Below are 22,090 nucleotides of genomic sequence, written 5' to 3'. Positions count from 1 at the left end.
ATGGCAGGGGCTGCCCTGGAGACATTTTCCCCATTGTCTTAGGGATTAACATACAGCTCCTTGTTACTTATGCAAATTTCTGCAGCCAGCTTGAATTTCTCCTCAAAAAATGGGTTTTTCTTTTCTACTGCATCATCAGGCTGCAAATTTTCCGAACATTTGTGCTCTGTTTCCCTTTTAAAACAGCCGGCTAATTTTTTTTGTATTTTTAGTAGAGACGGGGTTTCACCGTGGTCTCCATCTCCTGACCTCATGATCCGCCCGCCTCGGCCTCCCAAAGTGCTGGGATTACAAGCGTGAGCCACCGCGCCCGGCCAAAACAGAATGCTTTTAACAGCACCCAAGTCACATCGTGAATGCTTTGCTGCTTAGAAATTTCTTCTGTCAGATACCCTAAATCATCTCTCTCAAGTTCTTTGAACAAATCTCTAGGGCAGGGGCAAAATGCTGCCAATCTCTTTGCTAAAACATAACAAGAGTCACCTTTGCTCCAGTTCCCAAAAAGTTCCTCATCTACATTTGAGACCACCTCAGCCTGGATTTCATTGTCCATATCATTATCAGTATCTTTGTCAAAGCCATTCAACAAGTCTCTAGGAAGCTTCAAACTTTCCCACATTTTCCTGTCTTCTTCTGAGCCCTCTAAACTGTTCCAACCTCTGCCTGTTACCCAGTTCCAAAGTCACTTCCACATTTTCAGGTATCTTTTCAGCAACGCCCCACTCTATTGGTACCAATTTGTTGTATTAGTCCATTTTCACGCTGCTGATAAAGACATACCCAAGACTGGGAAGAAAAAGAGGTTTAATTGGATTTACAGTTCCACATGGCTGGGGAGGCCTCAGAATCATGGCGGGAGGCAAAAGGCACTACTTACATGGCGGCAACAAGAGAAAAATGAGGAAGAAGCAAAAGCAGAAACCCCTGACAAACCCATCAGATCTCATGAGACTTATTCACTATCACAAGAATGACATGGGAAAGACTGGCTCCCATGATTCAATTACTTCCCCCTCTGGGTCCCTCCCACAGCACATGGGAATTCTGGGAGATACAATTCAAGTTGAGATTTGGGTGGGGACACGGCCAAACCATATCAGCCCTGGTGGTCAGAAGGGAATAAAGGAAATGGCCTAAGCTTCTCCTCACAACACCAGCCCCCACTGTAACCTTCTGAAACTCCTTTGTCCCATCCAGACAAAGGAGTTTTGCTTGCTGTTTGGTTTATTCATTAGCTACTTATGAAGTGCCAGTGCTATGACAGTTACATCAGTGCTGTCCCCACCACTGTCACCTTCATGCCCAGGGGCTGGGGAGTCCAGTACACCAGAGCATCCCCAGCCCTGACTCTTGTGGGGAATTACCCTGGAATGACCAGACTCTGCCTGGTGGCAGAAAGCCCCCCGAGAAGATGGGAGAGGAGCCCTGAGGCTGTGTGAGGGATGCACATGGCTGCACAGATGGGATGTGGGATGCAGCAGACAGGCCAAGGCCATGGTCCCGAGGCCAGACCCACAAAGGGTGTAAGGGAAGCCCTAACAAAGATGCCTCCAAGGCTGGGGACTTTGCAAGGTCTTTCTTAGGAGACGCAGAATGAAAACTTAAGCCAGCGCCATCTAGCCTACACCCACAGTGTCTGAATAAGACCTTCTGGATGGCAGAGCAAGCAAGCTGCCCTGAAGGTCTCTCATTGCTGTGGGAGCCCGCCTGCTGTGGGAGCCCGCCTGTCCTCTGACACACGAGCAGAACCGTTTTATGTCTTCGCTCGGCATTGTTCTGTTTGTTGGCTTGCTTTCATTCTGCTTCCTTTCCCGTTTTTGGCATCCTCATTAACATCATGTTCTAGTAAGGATTATGTGCTTCAGAAGCTTAGGAAAAGGCAGGAAGCTCAAGCAGGGTCTGGCTTTGGCGGCGTCCCTGAAAGCAGCGGTGGCCTCGGAGCCAGGTGGAATCATTTGTGTCTAGTGCCATCTTTTGGCTATTTTCGAGAACTTCAACTAACAGAGCTAAAGTAATGATGCCTACTGGGCTTCAGCGCTACAAAGCCTCTTTCTTTGCTTCCAGTTTAGGGGAAAGGCCAGTCTAATTTGGCCAAAAATCTAAGCTGGAGATCACTCACGAGTGAAGATACTTTTAAACTTTCAATAGCCAGGAGGCAGGGCCAGAGCCTGGCCTATTCTTGAAAACTTTGGAAAGTTTCTTGATGGGTAAGATTCAGCAAGTAACTCAGTCCTTGTGCCAGTACCCGGATAAACTCAGCTATACATGGGAAAATAACTCCCTGGTTCCCACCATAAAGAAGAGTGTAATGCTCTATCTTTCCAGGCCAGTCCCCTCCGAGGCCCCTCACTCTCTGGACTTTCACACAAACTCACCAACCAGCACTCCCTGCCTTGGGCTGTTGGGGAGGAAATCAGAATCTCGAGGCCAACAGATCCTGCTGTGGCTGCAAGCATCCCTAAGTGTGTGTATTGTCTCTGGGCATTTTAGTTCCCAGATGGAGTTTCTCCAGAAAAGGCCCCATCTCCCATGAGAACCATGAATTCAGACAGCCGGACCCAACAATGCCAGTCTTAGGAATACACTCTCACTCTCCAGAGGAATACACGCATGCAAAATGGTACTGGTATAAGTCGTAATATTATAACATATGGTATTCATAGCAGTGTTGTTTTTAATAGCAAAATATTGACAATATTCTAAATGTCTCTCAACAAGAGGATATTAAATACACTGTGGTACAATGAAACAACAGAATACTAGGTAGCCATAAAAAAGAATGATATGGGAAGATCTCCAAGATATATTATTATATGAAAAAAGTGCACATAGTATGCTAGCATACATAAGCATATGTATTCCATATATGTGCAGATAGATGTATAGCATATGCACATATAAAATGCTTATACAGGTGATCAAATATTTCCTGGACAGTACACAAGAAACTGGTATTATTGGAGCCTTTAGGAGGGAACCAGGTCGCTGTGGACGGGGATGAGAGGGAGACTTTTGTATCTTTTGATTTTAAACCAATTTATTTTAAATCAGTGTATTTACTTTTTCAAAAATATGTAAAGGAAAAAATGGCCTCTGTCACCTAGAAGCTGGTCAAGTGCCTGGAATAGAAGCATCCCATGGTGGACCACAGCAGAAAATGAATGATACATTTTGTAGACAGATTAGCATTTCATACACTTCTCTGTATTTGCTTCTTCTGTTATCCCAAGACTTTTAACAAAGTACTGTTTGAATATTCCAGGTTTGCCTCTCCATGCTGAAGGATTTAGCTCACAGTAACAAAAATACTAAAACGCGGGCCCTGCCTTGAAGGAGTTCCCAGTTTCCTGAGCTCAACAGACACCTAGAATACCTTGCAGTAAAAAAAATTAGTTTGGATAATCTATTGCTATGCAACAAAGGCCCACAAAACTTAGCAGCTTAAAACAATTTATTATTATCCCCCTTCAACACTGTAGGTTAACTGGGATCAGCTGGGAGGCTTCTATTTAGAGTCTTTCATGTGGTTTTTTCTAAAGGTGTCTGAAATCAGAGTCATCTGAAGGCTCAACTTGGCTGTACATCAAAGATGATTTCTTTACTCACATGTCTGTCTCCACAGCTGGTGCTGGCCCTGTGCCTCTGTCCAGGTAGCCTCTCCACATGGCTGGTTGGGTTTCCACACGGCATGTCTGTCATCAATGGTAGATGGCTTCTCCCAAAAGCTGCAACCTCAGAAGCCATGCAGTCTCTTCTGTTGCATTCTATGGATCAAAATCAAGTCAGAGATCTAGCCTGGATTCAAGGGAAGAGGACTACACAAGGGAAGAAATACCGGGAGGCATGGTTGATTAGGGGGTCATTTTTGGAGAATGGTTACCACAAGCTAGGATAAAGACAAGCCCAGGTGCAAAGGCAGCCCAGAACTTGACCCTGACTCACCATCCATCTCAGCACTTGTTCCAAACTGGAGCCTTCTCATGCTTTTGAAAAAATGCATCTTGGGAAGTTGTTATTAATGTCTTCAAATTTCAAGCCTGAAAAAAATGAGGAAACCCGGTTGGGCGCAGTCCTCACACCTGTAATCCCAGCACTTAGAGAGGCTAAGGCAGGTGGATCACCTGAGGTCAGGAGTTCGAGACCAGCCTAGCCAACATGGTGAAACCCCATCTCTACTAAAAATACAAAAAATTGGCTGGGTGTGATGATGGGCATCTGTTAATCCCAGCTACTCAGGAGGCTGAGGCAGGAGAATCTCTTGAACCCGAGAGGCGGAGGTTGCAGTGAGCTGAGATCGCACCATTGCACTCCATCCTGGGCAACAAGAGCCAAACTCTGTCTCAAAAATAAACAAATAATGAGGAAACCAATCAGAAAGATTGTAAACCTTGTTTCTTTGTTTTGCTGTATTAGGCCCCAGCCCACAAAAAGCCACATCTCAGAACAAGCTTTATGCAGCTTCTTCAACTGATGAGCTTCTGAAATACAACGGCGGAATCCAAGAAGCCCCATGGATAGCATATGGGGGGAACCTCCGGATATCAAGGCGACACCCTCTTCACTCCACAAAGATACACACACACATGCACAGCCCCTATGCAAAAAGACTCACTTTCTCAACCTCTTCTCCCTCCTGTTCCCATTAAAACTCAACTCTGCTGGGTTCTTGCTCCACCAAAAAGAAAAAAAAATGGACCCAAATAATCAACAAGAAAGTCATAAGAAACCTTTAAAATACTAGTGAGACTCATTCTTGGTTTCCATCTAGATATAAAGAGAATGGAATATAAATAGAATATCTTATAGAACTAATAAAAATAACATCCTTTGGACACAATTTAATGGTATAAAGAGGCAATCACAATATACCATTAACTGCAAAAAAAAAGCACAAAACTGTTCACAGTATTTATACAGGCAGAAAAAAAGATTAGTAGGAAATACACAGGAAATATTAACAGTGATCTCTCTAGTGTAAAATTATGGGAGACTTTTACTCTTAATACACTTCTATATTTTGTACTATGAACATAGAGTCCTTTTATGATCAGAAAAAAACTTCCATGTATGCATATATATCTACTTTTGGTCTTTTCTCTCAAAATCTCCTTTCCCTATTCTGACATTAGCACTTCCCTCTCAACTTGGGTCTGAACCGTCAACTTGACCAGGGGCTTTTGGGACAGCAAGCAGGGTGTCCCAAAGGCCTCCGTCAGCCCTGGCACAGATGACAGTCTCCTAGGTGGAGTCTGCCCTGCCACTAGATTTTGGCATAAAAGGGCTGGTTTAAAAATTGAGCTAGGGGCCGGGCACGGTGGCTCACTCCTATAATCCCAGCACTTTGGGAGGCCAAGGCGGGCTGATTGCTTGAGGCCATGAGTTCCATACCAGCCGGGCCAACATAGTGAAACCCTAACCCTATCTCTACTAAAATTACAAAAATTAGCCGGACATTCTGGTGCATGCCTGTAATCCCAGCTACTTGGGAGGCTGAGTCAGGAGAATCGCTTGAACACAGGAGGTGGAGGTTGCAATGAGCCTAGATCGTGCCATTGCACTCCAGCTTGGGTGACAGAGTGAGACTCTGTCTCAAAAAAAAAAAATTGAGCAAGGAATTGGTGTGTGAGGAAACCTGCTAAGGTAGAAGTTTGAAAAGAGGCGTTTGACTGCTGAGAACAAAGCCAAAGGAAGCGGAAGCCCAGAAGACGCCAGGGGAAGCCCAGAAGACGCCAGCGGAAGACCAGAAGACGCCAGCAGAAGCCCCCTTTTGGAAACATTCCGGGTCTCTCCCTACTCCACACTCTCCCGCCCAAAGCTTGTGCAGTGCTGACCTCCTGCGCCTCACAAGTGACATCTTTTATTGTTGTCATCATCGTCATTACCACGACCACACCTAGGATATTATGCGTTATAGCTCACTTAGTCCTCTTATCCGGTAATATAAGGATTAATAGAGATGAGAAAACTGAGGATGATGAAGTCAAGTAACTTGCCTTAGGTCAAACATCATATTAGTCAAATGGACCATCTCTGGAGCCAGAGAGAAAAAGGTTTGTTCCGAGTTGTGCCATTTTCTGACTGTGTGACCTTGGGCCCGAGCCTCAGTCTCCTCATAGGTAAAACGAAGACGATACTAGTACCTACCTGGAATCGTTTCCCATAGCTGCTGTAACAAATTACCACAAATGTACTGGCTTAAAGCAACACACATTTTATCTTTTACGGTTCTGAAAGCCAGAGGTTTAAATGAAGTGTTACGGAGCTAAAATCAGCGTGTCCACATGGCTGGTTCCTTCCAGATGCCCCAGGGGAAGATTTGCTTCTGCTTTTTGAAGCTGCTCCCAGGCCCTTCCTCCATCTTCAATGCCAGCATCTTCTCTTCTCCCTGACCTACTCCCTCCCTCTCATAAAGGACCCTCATGATTACATTGAGCCCACTCAAATCCAAAACAATCTTCCCATCTCAAGATTCCGAACTCAGCCGGTTGTTGTGGCTCATGCCTGTAATCCCAGCACGTTGGAAGGCCGAGGAGGGAGGATCACTTGAGTCCAGGAGTTCAAGACCAGCCTGGACAATATAGTGAGACTCCTGTCTCTAAAAAACAAAATAACCCTTAATTTGATTACATCTGCAAAGTCCTTCTGCCAACTAAGCTAACATACTCACAGGTCCCAGGGATTAGGATGTGAACCTTGTTGGGGAGCTATTATTCGGCCTGAGAAGGTTCTTAAAAGTACAAATGAGTTAACATACAGGGAGTGCTAGAGAAAACCATCTGGCACAAAATAAGTGCTATTAACAGTGTTAGCTGTTGTGATTAATGAAAGTCACACACACACACTAAGTGGTGTGGCTGAAACTGAACCCCATGCCAGGCAGAAGCCCAGGATGCCATAGAAACCATAAAATCCGAAAATTGGGGGTGGGGGGAATCCCAGAAGGGGGAAATCTTGTCTGGTTCTAGAACAGACCTAGCAGCATCCGTCTGGATTCCTTAGTGAGGAAGTTCCCAGTATTTACCAAGTCAGTTGGCTTTGACCTCAATCAAGAAGACAACACAAAATACTGCATATGATCTTTGAATGACAGAAGAAACGGGACACCTCAGCTTTGATCAGGGCCCAGTTTCTGAGATGTGAAACGGAAGTTGAGCTGTAACTGTAAATAGAACTACAAGTGGTGTCCTCAAGCTTCAGTAACAAGTCTGGGAGCTTCTCCCACTTTTTGAAAGGGAAAGTAGGCTCTCGTTAAGTTCATTCCATCACGTGGAATTTCTAATGGCTTTGACATTCTAAAAACAACTACATTGGAGCCTTAAAACATATATCATTTGGAAGGCAGCCTGGTAAGATGGAAGGAGAGGAGGACTGGGTTGGAAACCACCAGCGCTGGACTCCACACCAGGCTCTGAACCAACACCTGCTGCAGCCAAGACTGGACCCCTCCCCTCTCTGGGCCTCAGTTTCCTTACTAGTAAAATGAAGGGAGTGAAATCCCCCCACGTTCTGACATCAGATCATCTGTTGATTCATTTCTTCTGAAATTTCTTCCCCTTTCCCCTGCTTTCTCTCTCTTTCCACCAGAGTATCAATAGGTTCGTATTTTTTTCTTCTCTCGAGGGAAATACCTTAATTTGAAGTCACTCATAATTTCTAACTTGTACAATAAATTTAGCTGGTTGAAGTAGATAGTGGAAGACGCATGGATTCAAGTTCTGACTCTGTAATTTACTAACTGTGTGATCTTGAGTGAATTACTTAACCTCTCTGTTTCCTCAGATCTATGGATAATTCCTGCTCACAGGAGTGTTGTGAGGCTCAAATAAGATGATACATGCAAAGCACTTAGAATAGTCCCTCTCATATGGAAAGTGCTTAGTAAACAGACATTAGTTGTTTGAACTTGAGTCCAGGAGTTCAAGACCAGCCTAGACAATATAGTGAGACTCCTGTCTTTAAAAAACAAAATAATCCTTAATTTGATTACATCTGCAAAGTCCCTTCTGCCACCTAAGCTAACATACTCACAGGGGAGAGGAGTGGCTGCTGTTGTTATTTCTTTTCTTTGTTGGATCTCCTAGATCCTACTAATAGGTGACTTTAATAAAGGCATTTTGAAAAGACAATTTCAGAAGAGACAGTTTCCCCTCCTGATGTCCCTCTCCCAGGAAGAAAGGAAGGAAAGAAAGAAGAAAGAATAGAGGGAAGAAAGAAAGGGAGGTGAGAGGAAGAGGGGAGGAAGGAAAGAGAGAGAAAGAAAATTCAAATGTTGCCATTAAATAGACCAAGATCAGAGGTATTTCATCACAAGAAAAGAAAAACATCATTAAAAACTATAATTTTTGGCTTTCAAGAAATTATATTCATTTGAAAAAGAGCATTGAACTTGTGCCTTCTTAGAAGAAAAATAAACAGCTTTCTGAAGAGTTAGGAGATGATTTTACATAAAAATTGAATTTGTTGAATGCCAGAAAAAGTGATTCAAATATTTGATTTCATCCACCAAATGTGTGAGCAACTGGCCTGAAAGATTTTCACTCGACTTGCTGACGGCGAATTTGGCTACAATTGAAATGGGCAGAAAAAAAGCCCAGGCCCCTAACGGCCTCTGGCTGGCAGCCAATCAAGCAGCAAAATGATGTCACCCACTCAGTGATGTGCCTCAAACTCCCACCTCGGTCCTGGCTTCCTCTTTCAGCTCCCTACACACACACACACACACACACACGCACACGCACACACACACACATACACACAGGAACCCTCAGATGGCACCTTCCTTCCTCGTAGAGAACAATTCTGATCAAATCCATACTGAAGATGTTCTCTCTCCAGAAGTATTTGCATTTCATGGGTTCTTGATTAATTTTAAAGCTAATACCAGTTTATTTAAAACCGTTTGGTAATATGAGAATAAAAAGAATAACTTCATTTTTTTTTTTTTTTTTGAGACAGAGTCTCGCTCTGTCGCCCAGGCTGGAGTGCAGTGGTGCAATCTCGGCTCACTGCAAGCTCCGTCTCCCGGGTTCACGCCATTCTCCTGCCTCAGCCTCTCTGAGTAGCTGGGACTACAGGCGCCCGCCACCACGCCCAGCTAATTTTTTTGTATTTTTTAGTAGAGACGGGGTTTCACCGTGGTCTCGATCTGCTGATCTCGTGATCCGCCCACCTCGGCCTCCCAAAGTGCTGGGATTACAAGCGTGAGCCACCGCACCCGGCCAGAATAACTTCATTTTAATCATTTGACTCTCCCAGTCCAATTCCATGAGCCAAAGATAACTGAAGTGAATATTTCAAAACTAGGAAGATACTTCTTTTATTACAGAGAATATCATTTCAACCCAACTCCTTGCAGCATACATCCCAGGGAAATTCTAAAGCAGCATTTCCCCAAGTGTGCCCCTAGACAACTGTCTTAGTCCATTTGCATTGCTGGAAAGGGATACCTGAGGCTGGGTAATTTATAAAGAAAAGAGGTTTTACGGTTCTGCAGACTATCAGAAGCACGATGCCAGTATCTGCTTCTAGTGAACACCTCAGGCTGCTTCCACTCATGGCAGAAGGGGAAGGGGAGCAGGCATCACATAGCAAGGGAAGAAGGAAGAGAGAGATGGGAAGGAAATCCCAGCTTCTTTTCAACAACCAATTCTCATGGGAACCAATAGAGCTGGAACTTACTCGTTACCACAAGGACAGCACCAAGCCCTTTATGAGGGATCCACCTCCATGACCCAAACACCTGGCAATAGGCCCCACCTTTCATGTTGGAGATCAAATTTCAACATGAGATTTGGAGGGCCAACTATCTAACAACTGATGCATGAAAGACTCTACAAATAAAGCGAAAAAGAGGAAGGGGCCCTTGCCTGCTGCCCTCACCTCCTGAAAATGCACAGTGAGCACTGTCCTATCTAAGACTCAGAAGCTGTGCAGTGTATATATATATACTATATATTCTGTTTAGCTGAACATTACCAAAACATTCAGAAACCTTAGAACCACATGAAACACACTTTAGAAAACACTACTAGTTAAAATTAAACACTGCTAGTTAAAATTAAAAACAAGACTACTTCCTACAACAATTATTATTACCCTTTTTCTAGATTTTTTTAGCCAATACTATAAATACATGAAATGGAAATAAGAATTGAACATTTTAAAATGGCATAGAGAAGAATGCATTGTTGGGTGATATTTTGTTTATCTATAAATTACAAAGAATAAGCTCTAAAACTATTAAAATTCATAGGAATTCAGCAATATAGCTAGAATACAAGCTAAATTTTCAGAATAATAGATTTTCCATAACTTAGCAATAACCAATTAGAAAAGTTAAGATATTTAATCACAATAATTATTTTTAAGAATTATCGGCCGGGCGCGGTGGCTCACGCTTGTAATCCCGGCACTTTGGGAGGCCGAGGCAGGTGGATCACGAGGTCAGGAGATCGAGACCACGCTGAAACCCCGTCTCTAATAAAAATACAAAAAATTAGCCGGGCGTGATGGCAGGCGCCTGTAGTCTCAGCTACCAGAGAGGCTGAGGCAGGAGAATGGCGTGATCCCGGGAGGTGGAGCTTGCAGTGAGCCGAGATTGCACCACTGCACTCCAGCCTGGGCGACAGAGCGAGACTCCATCTCAAAAAAAAAAGAATTATCTAGACAAAGCTTTAATGAAAAAAAGTTAACATTTCCACTAAGAAGATGAAACTACAATTTATGAGTAATGCTCGTGGAGAAGGTAATGCTTAAATAAAGGAATTAAGAATGGTGTGAGTTGCCTGTAATCCCAGCACTTTGGGAGGTCGAGGTGGGTGGATCACTTGAGGTCAGGAGTTTGAGAACCGCCTGACCAACATAGTGAAACCCCATCTCTACTAAATACAAAAAAATTAGCCGGGTGTAGTGGTACATGCCTGTAATCCCAGCTACTTGGGAGGCTGAGGCAAGAGAATCACTTGGACCCAGGAGGCAGAGGTTTCAGTGAGCCGAGATTGTGCCATTGCACTCCAGCCTGGGCAACAAGAGTGAAAACACCAAATAAAAAAAAAAAAAAAAGGTGTGAATTTAAGGCAGCAGAAAAAGACATTTTGGAGCAAGTCAGCATTTTACTTGAAAAATGTTTCTCTTCCTTCTGGCCTCTGCATTCACTTATAAGAAATCCGCCAACATCTCCACCCGCCACCACCTCCCAAAGTGTTGGAATTACGGGCATGAGCCACCACACCCGGCCCCTCCATCATCTCTTTAAAGGTAATGCCTTATCTCTCTAGATGCTTTCAAGATTTTTCTCTGTCTTTAGTTTTTGACTGATGATTTCAGTGTAGATTTCTTTGGGCTTGTCTTGTCTGGGATTCATTAGCCTCTGTTGGTTCGTGTCTTTTGCCAAGTTTGGTTTGTGTCTTTTGCCAAATTTGGCAAGTTTTCAATCATCATTTCTCCAAATCTTTTTCAGCTCATACTTCCTTATCTCCTTCTGGAACTCCAGTAATACAAATATTAGATCTTTTGTTGTTGTCCCACAGATCCCTGAGGCTCTTGCATTTTTTTTCCATCTGTTTCCCCACTGTTCAAATCAGGTAATTTCTGTTGTTCTGTCTTCAAGTTCACCAATTATTTCCTCTTTTATATTCATTCTGCTATCGAGTGCACACACTTTTTTTATTTCAGTTATTGTATTTTTTAGTTCTAAACTTTTCATTTGCTTTTCCTTATATGTTCAGGTGCCTTGCTAAGACTTTATTTTTCATTTGTTTCAAACATGTTTGTAACTGCTTATTGCAGCATTTTAGTGATGGCTGCTTTACCATCTAATTTCTGTATCATCTCTGTGATGATGTCTATTGATTGTCTTTCTCATTCAAACTGAGATTTTCCTGGTTCTTGGCAAAACCACATTCCTTAGAAGGACATTGTGCATTAAGACTCTAGATCCCACTCAACCTTTTTTCTTTTTTTTCTGTAGGCAGCCACCCTATTTAGAAAGAGCATGAAGGCCAAAGTGGGAGTGGACATTCAGCTCCCAGCTGGGGCACACTGACACCAGCAGAAGCCGAGCCCACACACTCATCACCTCACGCCACCAGGTTCAGGTGTAATTTCACTGACTCCAGGTGGGGCCAGAAATGCAGCTCCCCACTCAGCCCCACCAACACCATGGGGTCTGGGTGGGCATAGGGAGCAGTTTTTCTTTCTGTGTTTGGCTGGAATCAGGTGAGTATTGTCTTCTTGGATGGCCATTTCTTGGTCTTTTGGCTAGAATAAACAGGCTTTTCTTGGGGCTTTTTCTTTTTTTCTGTGCCTGTTAATGGTTTCAGGTTGACACTTCCCCCAGCTTCCCATCTGGAAAATAAGAGAGGCAAAAAGAAAACCCAGAGTAACACAGGAACAGAAAACCAAACACCACATGTTCTTACTCATAAGTGGGAGTTGAACAATGGAACCCATGGACACAGGGAGGGGAACATCACACACCAGGGCCTGTCGGAGGGGTGGGGGGTTAGGGGAGGGATAGCATTAAGAGAAATACCTAATGTAGATGACAGGTTCATGGGTGCAGCAAACCACCATGGCACATGTATACCTATGTAACAAACCTGCACGATCTGCACATGTATCCCAGAACTTAAAGTATAATAAAATAATATAAAAAAAGAAAACCCAGAGAATTCACCACCATGTCATTCTTCAAGCCCCAAGGTCCCTAACCAGTCTTCTGGGCCAACCTATGGAGGAAGATACTCATGCAGACAATAGAGCAGCTTGAACACCCTGAGGGGGGAAGCCAGCTTGCGATGGGAAACAGTAGGGGCCTCCCTAAACACAGACACGGGAACAAATTCAAACACTGATGTGTTCCAAGTAGCCTCCTAATATCACATGCAATTCTCCCATTGAAAGTGTACAATTCAATGGCTTTTAGCATATTCACAAAGTTGAGTACCCATCACCACAATCAATAATAGAATATGTTTATTAACCCAAAAAGAAACCCAGCACCCCTTAGCCATTACCCCCAGTCCCTCTTCACAGCCCTGAACCCCAGGCAACCACTAATCTATTTTCTATCTCTAAAGAGCCACCCATTCTGGACATTTCATATCAGTGAAATCATGTAGTTTGTAGCCTTTTGTGGCTGGATTCTTTCATTTGACATAATCTTTTCAAGGTTCATCCATGTCGTAGCATTTATCAATTCTTCATTCCTTTTTATAGGTGAATAGAATTGATACCCCATATTGTTTATCCATTCATCAATTATAAATGGATATCTACTTCTATGTTTAAACATTTGATGAACTGCCATACTGTTTTTGCAAAGTGGCTATGCCATTTTACATTCCCATTAGCTGTATATGAGGGTTCCAGTCTCCCCACATTCTTGCCAACACTTATTATCAGTCTTTTTTATTGTAGCCATCCTAGCAGGTGTGAAGTGATATCTCATTGTGGTTTTGATCCGCATTTCCCTGATAGCTAATAATGTGAGCATGTTTTCATGTCCTTATTGGTCACTCTTTGGAGGAATATCTATTTAGATTTCTTGCCTACTTTTTAATTGGTTACTTGTGTTTTTGTTGTTGCCTGGTAAGAATTTTTTATGTCTTCTGGAGACTAGATATTATTAGATATGCAATTTGCAGTCTACAGCCATACCACCCTGAATGCACCTGATCTCATCAGATATGTAATTTGCAAATATTTTGTCTCTTTTCACTTTCTTTATACTCTACTTTGAAGCACAAAAGTTTTTAATTTTGATGAAGTCCAGTTTATCTACTTTTTCTTCGTGGATTGTGTTTTTGTAATATCAAAGAAATAATTGCCTATCCCAAGGTCATAAAGTTATTCCTAGGCTGGGCACAGTGGCTCACGCCTGTACGAGGGAGGTGGATCACCTGAATCAGGCAGTCAAACCTGGCCAGTATGAAACCGTCTCTATAAAAAAAAAATTATCCGGGTGTGGTCGCCCAGGCTGGAGTGCAGTGGCGCGATCTCGGCTCACTGCAAGCTCCACCTCCCGGGTTTGCGCCATTCTCCTGCCTCAGCCTCCCGAGTAGCTGGGACTACAGGCGCCCACCACCACGCCCGGCTAATTTTTTGTATTTTTAGTAGAGACGGGGTTTCACCGTGTTAGCCAGGATGGTCTCGATCTCCTGACCTCGTGGTCCGCCTACCTCGGCCTCCCAAAGTGCTGGGATTACAAGCGTGAGCCACCATGCCCGGCCTGTTGAGGGTTCTAAGGTGCCCAAAGCCCATGGCCCCCAGTGCTCTCCTGCAGCAAGTGAAAATGCATGCCATCAATGACCAGACACAAAGGCAGGAGCTTGGATTGAAGCATTAATCATTGATTGATTAATGCATTTGATCAATGCATTAAAGTGCATGGACAATGAAAAATGCTCATGCTAAGTGATAGGTGAATAAAAACCAAACTTGTGACAACTCCTGGTACATAGCAAGTGTACAAATAATTTGCTCCTGTAGTTTGACTTCAATCATCTGAAATATATGTGTAGAAGCCGAACTATGTGGAGAGATTAAGCCATTTTTTCTATTTTGCTATAATTTCTATAGAAACTATACACATATGACCTATATATTCCATGTATACATATATGTATATAAATATTTATGCTCTAATAAGCATGCATTAATTTTATGAACTGCAGCGTGGTATATTTACTATACTATATTGAAAAAAGCGTTAACTTCAGAGCATTTGAATATTTGCTTCACCATTTACTGTGTTTGTGCCTTTGGCTTTCTAAATCTCATTTTCTTCATCTATAAAATGGGCACAATATCTACCCTGCAGACTTCTTTTGAAGATAAGCAAAAATAAAAGCAAAGCACCTAACATGGCGTCTAACACACAGTAAAAGGACAGCTAATGCTGTTTCTTACAATGAGAGAAAACAAACTTTCCTTTAAATTGATGAATAAGCAAATGCATGATAAATATGTGCATGTTACCTACCAATAGCTCCCATTATCATCTTCTATTTGTTAACTCAGTTAAGGTCTATGTGCTGAATGCTAACTATACACCAGACACCATGCCTGGCTCATTAGCCCAGACTGGTTGTTGGATGAATATTTGAACATTCCTGGATGCTGAGAAGAGGACATTCAAGGCCAGGAAGATTCAGATGAGCAGGCACATTGCAACCACGAGCTCTGGGGAAGGGAGAGAGAAAAGTGAAAGCCGCCAGCCAAGGAGAGGACACACGTGCACCAAAGACCTGGCACTATCCTGAGGTGAAAATTTGAATTAGGACCTAATCCCAGGCCATCTACCAGACTTTTTCTTCCTGCCTCTGTAGCTGATTCTTGCTCTACTGAACCACAAATACACAATCCCAAAAGTGTATTAGTCGGGACTGCATTTGGTTGAATACCTCAAAAAAAAAATCTACTCTCTGGGCGTGGTGGCTCACGCCTGTAATCCCAGCACTTTGGGAGGCCGAGGTGGGCGGATCACGAGGTCAGGAGATCGAGACCACGGGGAAACCCCGTCTCTACTAAAAATACAAAAAAATTAGCCGGGCGTGTTGGCGGGCGCCTGTAGTCCTAGCTACTCAGAGAGGCTGAGGCAGGAGAATGGCGTGAACCCGGGAGGCGGAGCTTGCAGTGAGCCGAGATTGCGCCACTGCACTCCAGCCTGGGTGACAGAGCGAGACTCCGTCTCAGAAAAAAAAAAATCTACCTTAACAAATTAGGAATCATTTGTCTCATGTAACAAAACACCTGGAAGTAGTTGCCTAGGGCTAGTGCTCAAAGATGTTACTAAGGACCCCCTTCCTTCTCTTTTCCTTCCCTGTCAGCCCTACATTTGGTTGTCAACATGCAGGTCATGGACGGCGGCTGCTGCATTCTCATCCCAGGCTGGAAGATGCAGATGGCAAAGGGCTGATGGTTGTGCTAGTGAACATGTGTCCCTTTTCCAAGTTCTCCCAGGGCACTACCTGGTGACTTCCACTTCCACTTTATTAGCCAGAATGGTGTCACATGGCCGCCCTCTCCTGCAAGGGAGTCCTGGAAGATGAGCTTTTTTTTTTTTTTTTTTTTAGACAGAATCTTGCTTTGTTGCTCAGGCTGGAGTGCAGTGGCACAGTCTCGGCTCACTGCAATCTCCACCTTCTGGGTTCAAGTGATTCTCCCACCTCAGCCTCCCAAGTAGCTGGGACTACAGGCTCCCGCAACCACGCCTGGCTAATTTTTGTATTTTTAGCAAAGATGGGGTTTCACCATGTTGGCCAGGATAGTCTCGATCTCTCGACCTCGTGAGCTGCCTGCCTTGGCCTCCCAAAGTGCTGGGATTACAGGTGTGAGCCACCGCACCTGGCCTTAAGATGATCATTTTTTTTAATTTATTTATTATTTTGAGAAGGAGTCTTGCTCTGTCGCCCAGGCTGGAATGCAGTGGCTCAATCTCAGCTCACTGCAACTTCCACCTCCCAAGTGATTTTCCTGCCTCAGCCTCCTAAATAGCTGGGATTGAAGGCACGTGCCACCACAGTCAGCTAATTTTTGCATTTTTAGTAGGAACGGGGTTTCATCATGTTGGCCAAGCCGGTCTCGAACTCCTGACCTTGTGATCTGCCTGCCTCGGCCTCCCAAAGTGCTAGGATTACAGGCATGAGCCACTGTGCCCGGCCAAGATGAGCATTTTTAACTGGGTCATTGCTTCCCAGATGAAATCAGGTGTCCACCAGCTGTGCCTTCCATAGCTAAGCTGGTGAAGAAGCTGCCACTCCAGTGACAGGCATGAGAAGTCCCCAGGAAGAGTGCTGAGGTATGGGAAAGCTCTGGGGTCATTATTTGGGGAGGAAGCCAACCTCGTGCTCTGGGTGGCAACCGACACCTCCCCATTAGAAGAAGGGGGAAGCTCCTGGTCATAATCAGGAGTTTCCAGAGGCAAAGACAAAGGGAGAAGAGGAGGCCAGCAATAACCTCTGGGGAACAAGGAAGAAGAAGAGTGAGTGACGCTGGATGATGATGGACAAAGATCAGCAATCTAAAACTGAAAAAGGAAAAGCCCGCTGGTGGAAGGGCCAAGACGGGACTGTGAAAGAACCAAATACCCAGAGACTGAGCAGTTGCCATGGAGAGTGTGGAGTAAGCCCCTCCTCCTCTCCCACATGGACCTTCTGCAAAGGGCAAGTTGCTCATCCTATGGGCTGAGCTGTGTCCCCCCAAAATTTATGTGTTGAAATCCTAACACCCAGTACCTCAGAATAGGACTATGTTTAGAGACAGTCTTTATAAAGATAACTCAGTTCAAATGAGGTCACGTAGGCAGGCACTCACCCAACCTGACCGGTGTCTTCATAAGAAGAGGAAGCGAGGACACTGACATGCACAGAGGAGAGATCTTGGAAAGACCCGGAGAAGACGGTCATCCACAAGGCAAGGAGAGAGGCCACAGAAGGAATAGCCTTGCCACCACCTTGATCCTGGACACCTGCCTCCAGAACTATGAGAAAGTAAATCTGTTGTTGACGTCACCCATTCAAGCCACTTTGCTGTGGCAGCCCTGGTTAGTGTTTAATCGGGGGAGACGGGTTGGAGCACTCTGAAGCAGCAGTGTGTCTCACATAAGAATCTTTGTGGCTGCACAGAAACTGCTCAGAGTCAAACCCAGCAGCTTGAAGCAGAAGAGTAAGACTCCCTGAGGAGCCACAGAAATGACGAACAGGGGTTGGGCTTTTGAAGACCTGCAGTTGAGGAGGGGCCAAGGGGTCTGAGGGCCCCGGCCATCATCCAAGCTTCACAAGCTAAGGACATTGGCTGGAAAGAGAAGAGAGACATGATTTCTCTTTTTTTTGTTTTTGTTTTTGAGACAAAGTCTCGCTCTTGTCCCCCAGGCTGGAGTGCAATGGTGCAATCTCAGCTCACTGAAATCTCTGCCTCCCAGGTTTAAGTGATTCTCCTGCCTCAGCCTCCCGGGTAGCTGGGATTATAGGCACCTGCCACCACGCCCGGCTAATTTTCGTGGTTTTTTTTTTAGTAGAGGTGGGGTTTCACCATGTTGGCCAGGCTGGTCTTGAACTCCTGACCTCAGGTGATCTGCCTGCCTCGGCCTCCCAAAGTGCTGGGATTACAGGCGTGAGCCATCACACCCGACCTAGAGAGACATGATTTCTTTCTGAGATCTCTCTTCCTCTGGAACCTGACCTAGGGGAGAGGAAGCCACTCTATGTGGAGGAGTGGCCCCAAATTCGCCCTCTCCCAGACACCTCTGTCCCTGAAGAGAATCTTCCAAGCATCTGCTCTTGGCCAACCGCCCTGTGGGAAATGACTTCACGAATTCCCCAGTGTAGCTACTCCCCATTCTCCTCTGCACTTTATTTAATGTCATGTTTCTCACCGTCCGACGTGCTACACGTTTCACATATTTATTTGTTTACCATTTATCTCCCTCCACTTGAAGCTTCCGGAGGGCATGGATTTTGTGTGTGTTTTTTTCACTACCATATTCCCAGCTCCTAGAACACAGTAGATGCTCAGCAAATATGTCACGTGAATCAATGACATTAATTGCCAACAGCCTATTATTGAAAACTGATGAAATCTCTACACTCTGTCCCTAAGGTATTTGCCTTTTCATATAGGAATCCAGGAGTTTGGAGTAACTTGAGGACTCAGGTTAATTGAGTTTTTAAATGATGGACCCTCAGACAAATTGGCAGACTCATGTGGAAGATATCTGAAAGCAGACAGAACTTCCTGACCCTCCTCCAGTCACCCCATGGAATTGGCTACTTGCTCCCTAGAGGGAGACCCCATGGGGACACACATGGGAGAGAAGGGAGCTGGGCACGGGGAGAGCAAGGACCCAGGGCCTGGGATCCCAGGCAGGGCCCACTGCGTTGCTCCTTCTGGAGCTCACTAGCCCCGTCCTCAGCCCCTGAGTGCACAGAAGCGAGCCTCTGCATTTTGAGTGGCTGAGATGTCGTTTTGGGGGAGTTTATGGCGTTATTAATATGGAAATATGCAAGGTTCCATGGCAAGCAGCTTGCCCTTTTATTAATAACGGTTATTCACAGTGCAGGAGTCAAAGGCATTTCTGCTTGGGTGCTCATTAAAACTGGCCCCATAAAGAATGGGAGTAAGGCAGTAAATCAGCCGTGGGTCCAACCATCTTGTGTCACTGGGAGTGGGGGGTCTGTATCACCAGAAAGTGGGGTGACTATCTCAAATCCTGCTCCCCAAGCTGTGTGCTGGACATCCCACCACCCCCATCATCACCTGTGTGCAACCTGGTACCCCACCCTGCTCCTAAGGAGGGAACCGTAGGTCCTGGAGTCACCCGTCATCTTCAGATACTCTCCAGCCATCACAGGTGACAAGAGCCAGGGAAAATCTAGAGTCAGCCCGGAAACCGTGACTCCAGCCCAGTTCTGCTTTTCCCAAAAGCCCTGCTGAGATACCAGGAATGCATAGCTCCTGCGTTCTTCCAGGGGAGGGTAAATGCTGATTCAGTCTACATTTCTTGAGGAAGACTGGAGGGCTGTTTCCTTGACCTGTCTAAGGGCTGAGGAGATAAATAACATAGGTGTGGGATTCATCGCTTACAAAAATGTGATGTCATTTATTTTCATGATCTTCATCTCACTACAAACTCCATACCTGTCAAGTCCTAACTCTTTGTGTCACGACGTTCATTGTTATTATCACTGCTACTATCACCGCTATTATTAGAGGGGACTCCTCTAACTGACAGAAACTTCAGCAGAATTACATAGAGAAGTAACCCCAAAATTCATATGTTTCCAAACGATAGTTGACCGTAACTTTTGGTTAGCTGTGGCTGCATAACAAGCTACACCAGAATTTGGTGGCGTAAAATAATGATTTATTATTTCTCATGATTCTGTGGGTTGACTGGGCTTAGCTTCGTGACACAGCAACTGGATCTCAAAGTGGCCCAGGCCAGGAACGGTGGCTCACATCTATAATCCCAGCACTTCAGAAGGCGGGGGTGGGCAGATCGCTTGATCCCAGCAGTTAGAGACCAGCCTGGGCAACATGATGAGATACTATCTCTATAAAAGATACAAAAATTTGCTGGGTGTGGTGGCACATGCCTACAGTCCCAGCTACTCAGGTAGCTGAGGTGGGAGGATCGTTTGAGCCCGGGAGGTCAAGGCTGCAATGAGCTATGATTTCTGCCACTGCATTCCAGCCCGGGTGGTAGAGTGAGATTATGTCTCAAAACAAATAAATAAATAAAAATATAATTTAAAAGATGGCCAAAATAGAAGCTACAAGGCCTCTGAAAATCTGGGCCAAGAAGTCCACTGTGTCACTCCAAGACTGTGACATTCAGTCAAAAGATGTCACAGAGCCTGCCCAGTCAAGAGGAGAGGAAACAGTCCCCCAACCCCCCCGGCCATTGATGGAAGAAACAGAATGTGCATCCAGGGATAGATCACTGGTGCCGTCTTTGCAGTCTATCGGCCTCATCTAAATAACCTTCAACAAAGCAGACCCACTTTCTTCATGGGCGCCTGTGTATATACCACCTAGCTTATGTGAGCCTTGATTTTCTGACTAAGTAAATGAAGATGCTGGTGTCTTGTCTGAACAGGATAACCTGTTAAAATTCCTTTCCAGAGCTGTGAGTCTGTGGCTTCTACTATCTCACAAACGCTTTCAATTACAAACAATTTTAATGCATTCTTCGAACTTCAGGACCTAAAAAAGATGAAAATATCTGTCTTCCCTCCACCAGCAGGCCTTAAATCTTAGGCTATGTTTAGTGATCTTTTAATTCCACAGTGGTGTCAGAATCACCAGACTTACCTGAATTTGTTCCTCAAATTCTTTTGGCATGTATTATTTTTCTATCCTAAAGGAAAGAGAAAAATTTGGGTCAAGTGTTAAATATGGGCTGGGCGGGGTTCCAGAAAACGACCCTTGTCCCTGAGCCCCAACTACGTATCTGTGAATCTACAGCAAGTGCCCCCTTGGCCTAATTAACTAACCTCTCTGAGCCCCTGTTCTTTCTTTTCTCCAATTATAAAGGCCATAAATGCTCATTACAGAAAAATAGAAAACTACAGAAAAATAGAAGGAAGAAAAGGTCACCTACCTTATTTAACACACATATTTTCTCTATAAGGTACATCGCAGCCTTACTATCTGAGTGTCATCACTGTTAACACTTTCGAGTTTTCCTTCTGGCTTTCCTTCCATGCCTACACTTTTTCACATACGTAAGGAAAGACCACCTTCTTCCCAGCGAGAAACAGTATTGGTCATCTTGGGAGCTTCTGCTGCTGGTGGCCTAGAGAGTCAGATGAAGGAGTAGAGAAATGGCAGCTGACTGCAGGATGGTACAAGAAGGGGAGGAGAGGAGAAGTGAGGAGAGAGGAGGGGAGGGGAGGGGAGGGGAGGGGAGAGGGGAGAAGAGGGGAGGGGAGGGAAGAGGAGGCAGCACCGTGGCTGTCCCGAGCATCGCGTGCTCTCTACATAGCGGTGGGGCTGGGGAAAAGAATCCAGACCTGCAACCAGCCCAGCAGGTGACAAGGACCCCTCCGCCCCAGCAGTGCCCTGCTCCTGTCACGGTTCCTATTGCAACCAGGATGGCAGGGGGTGGAAGTAAACAGGGACAAGAAATCTTCCACAGCTTTGGGGATGAGATCCTCAAGGAGCTGAGTAGACATGGATTGTGGGTCATTTCTTTCAACCATAGCCCTCGTAGACTAATGGGAAAGATGGCAGTGGCTAAGACTAGCCTCCCACCATGACCAGAGGAAAAGATTTCCAAGGAGGTGCTGGTGGGGGTGGCGAGAAGGCAGGAAGGCACTGCAGGTGTTCATTGCCCCCTACCCACCCCACAGGCTGATGGCATTTGGGAAACACCTGCAATGTGAAGGAGTTATCACATAGTATACAGAACTGCATATCCTGGTTTTCCACGTGACAGTGTATCATAAGTGATTTTCAATCTTATGATAAAATATTGATAAATACTTCATTATTTTCCATTATGTAGATACACTACAATCTATTTGGCACTACAATGAACATCTTTGTAGTTAAAGTTTTTCAGTATTTAGGATTATTCCTTCAGGCT

General features: G+C 44.8%; 1 long non-coding RNA gene across 1 annotated transcript; it reads right to left on the bottom strand.

Annotated features, from left to right (window-relative positions):
• Positions 1 to 3,439: 3,439 nt before the first annotated feature.
• LOC131382408 (uncharacterized) lies at positions 3,440 to 20,861 on the bottom strand. Its single transcript, XR_009211869.1, has 4 exons — positions 20,815 to 20,861; positions 19,319 to 19,543; positions 17,317 to 17,796; positions 3,440 to 3,764 (listed from the first exon to the last, which is right to left on the bottom strand). It is a non-coding gene; the product is annotated as an uncharacterized LOC131382408 (long non-coding RNA).
• Between the last annotated feature and the right edge of the window lie 1,229 nt (positions 20,862 to 22,090).

This window comes from Hylobates moloch, unplaced genomic scaffold, assembly GCF_009828535.3.
Source record: "Hylobates moloch isolate HMO894 unplaced genomic scaffold, HMol_V3 SCAFFOLD_24, whole genome shotgun sequence".
In the NCBI taxonomy this organism is placed as follows: Eukaryota; Metazoa; Chordata; class Mammalia; order Primates; family Hylobatidae; genus Hylobates; species Hylobates moloch.
This window is presented reverse-complemented; position numbering and strand designations above follow the sequence as displayed.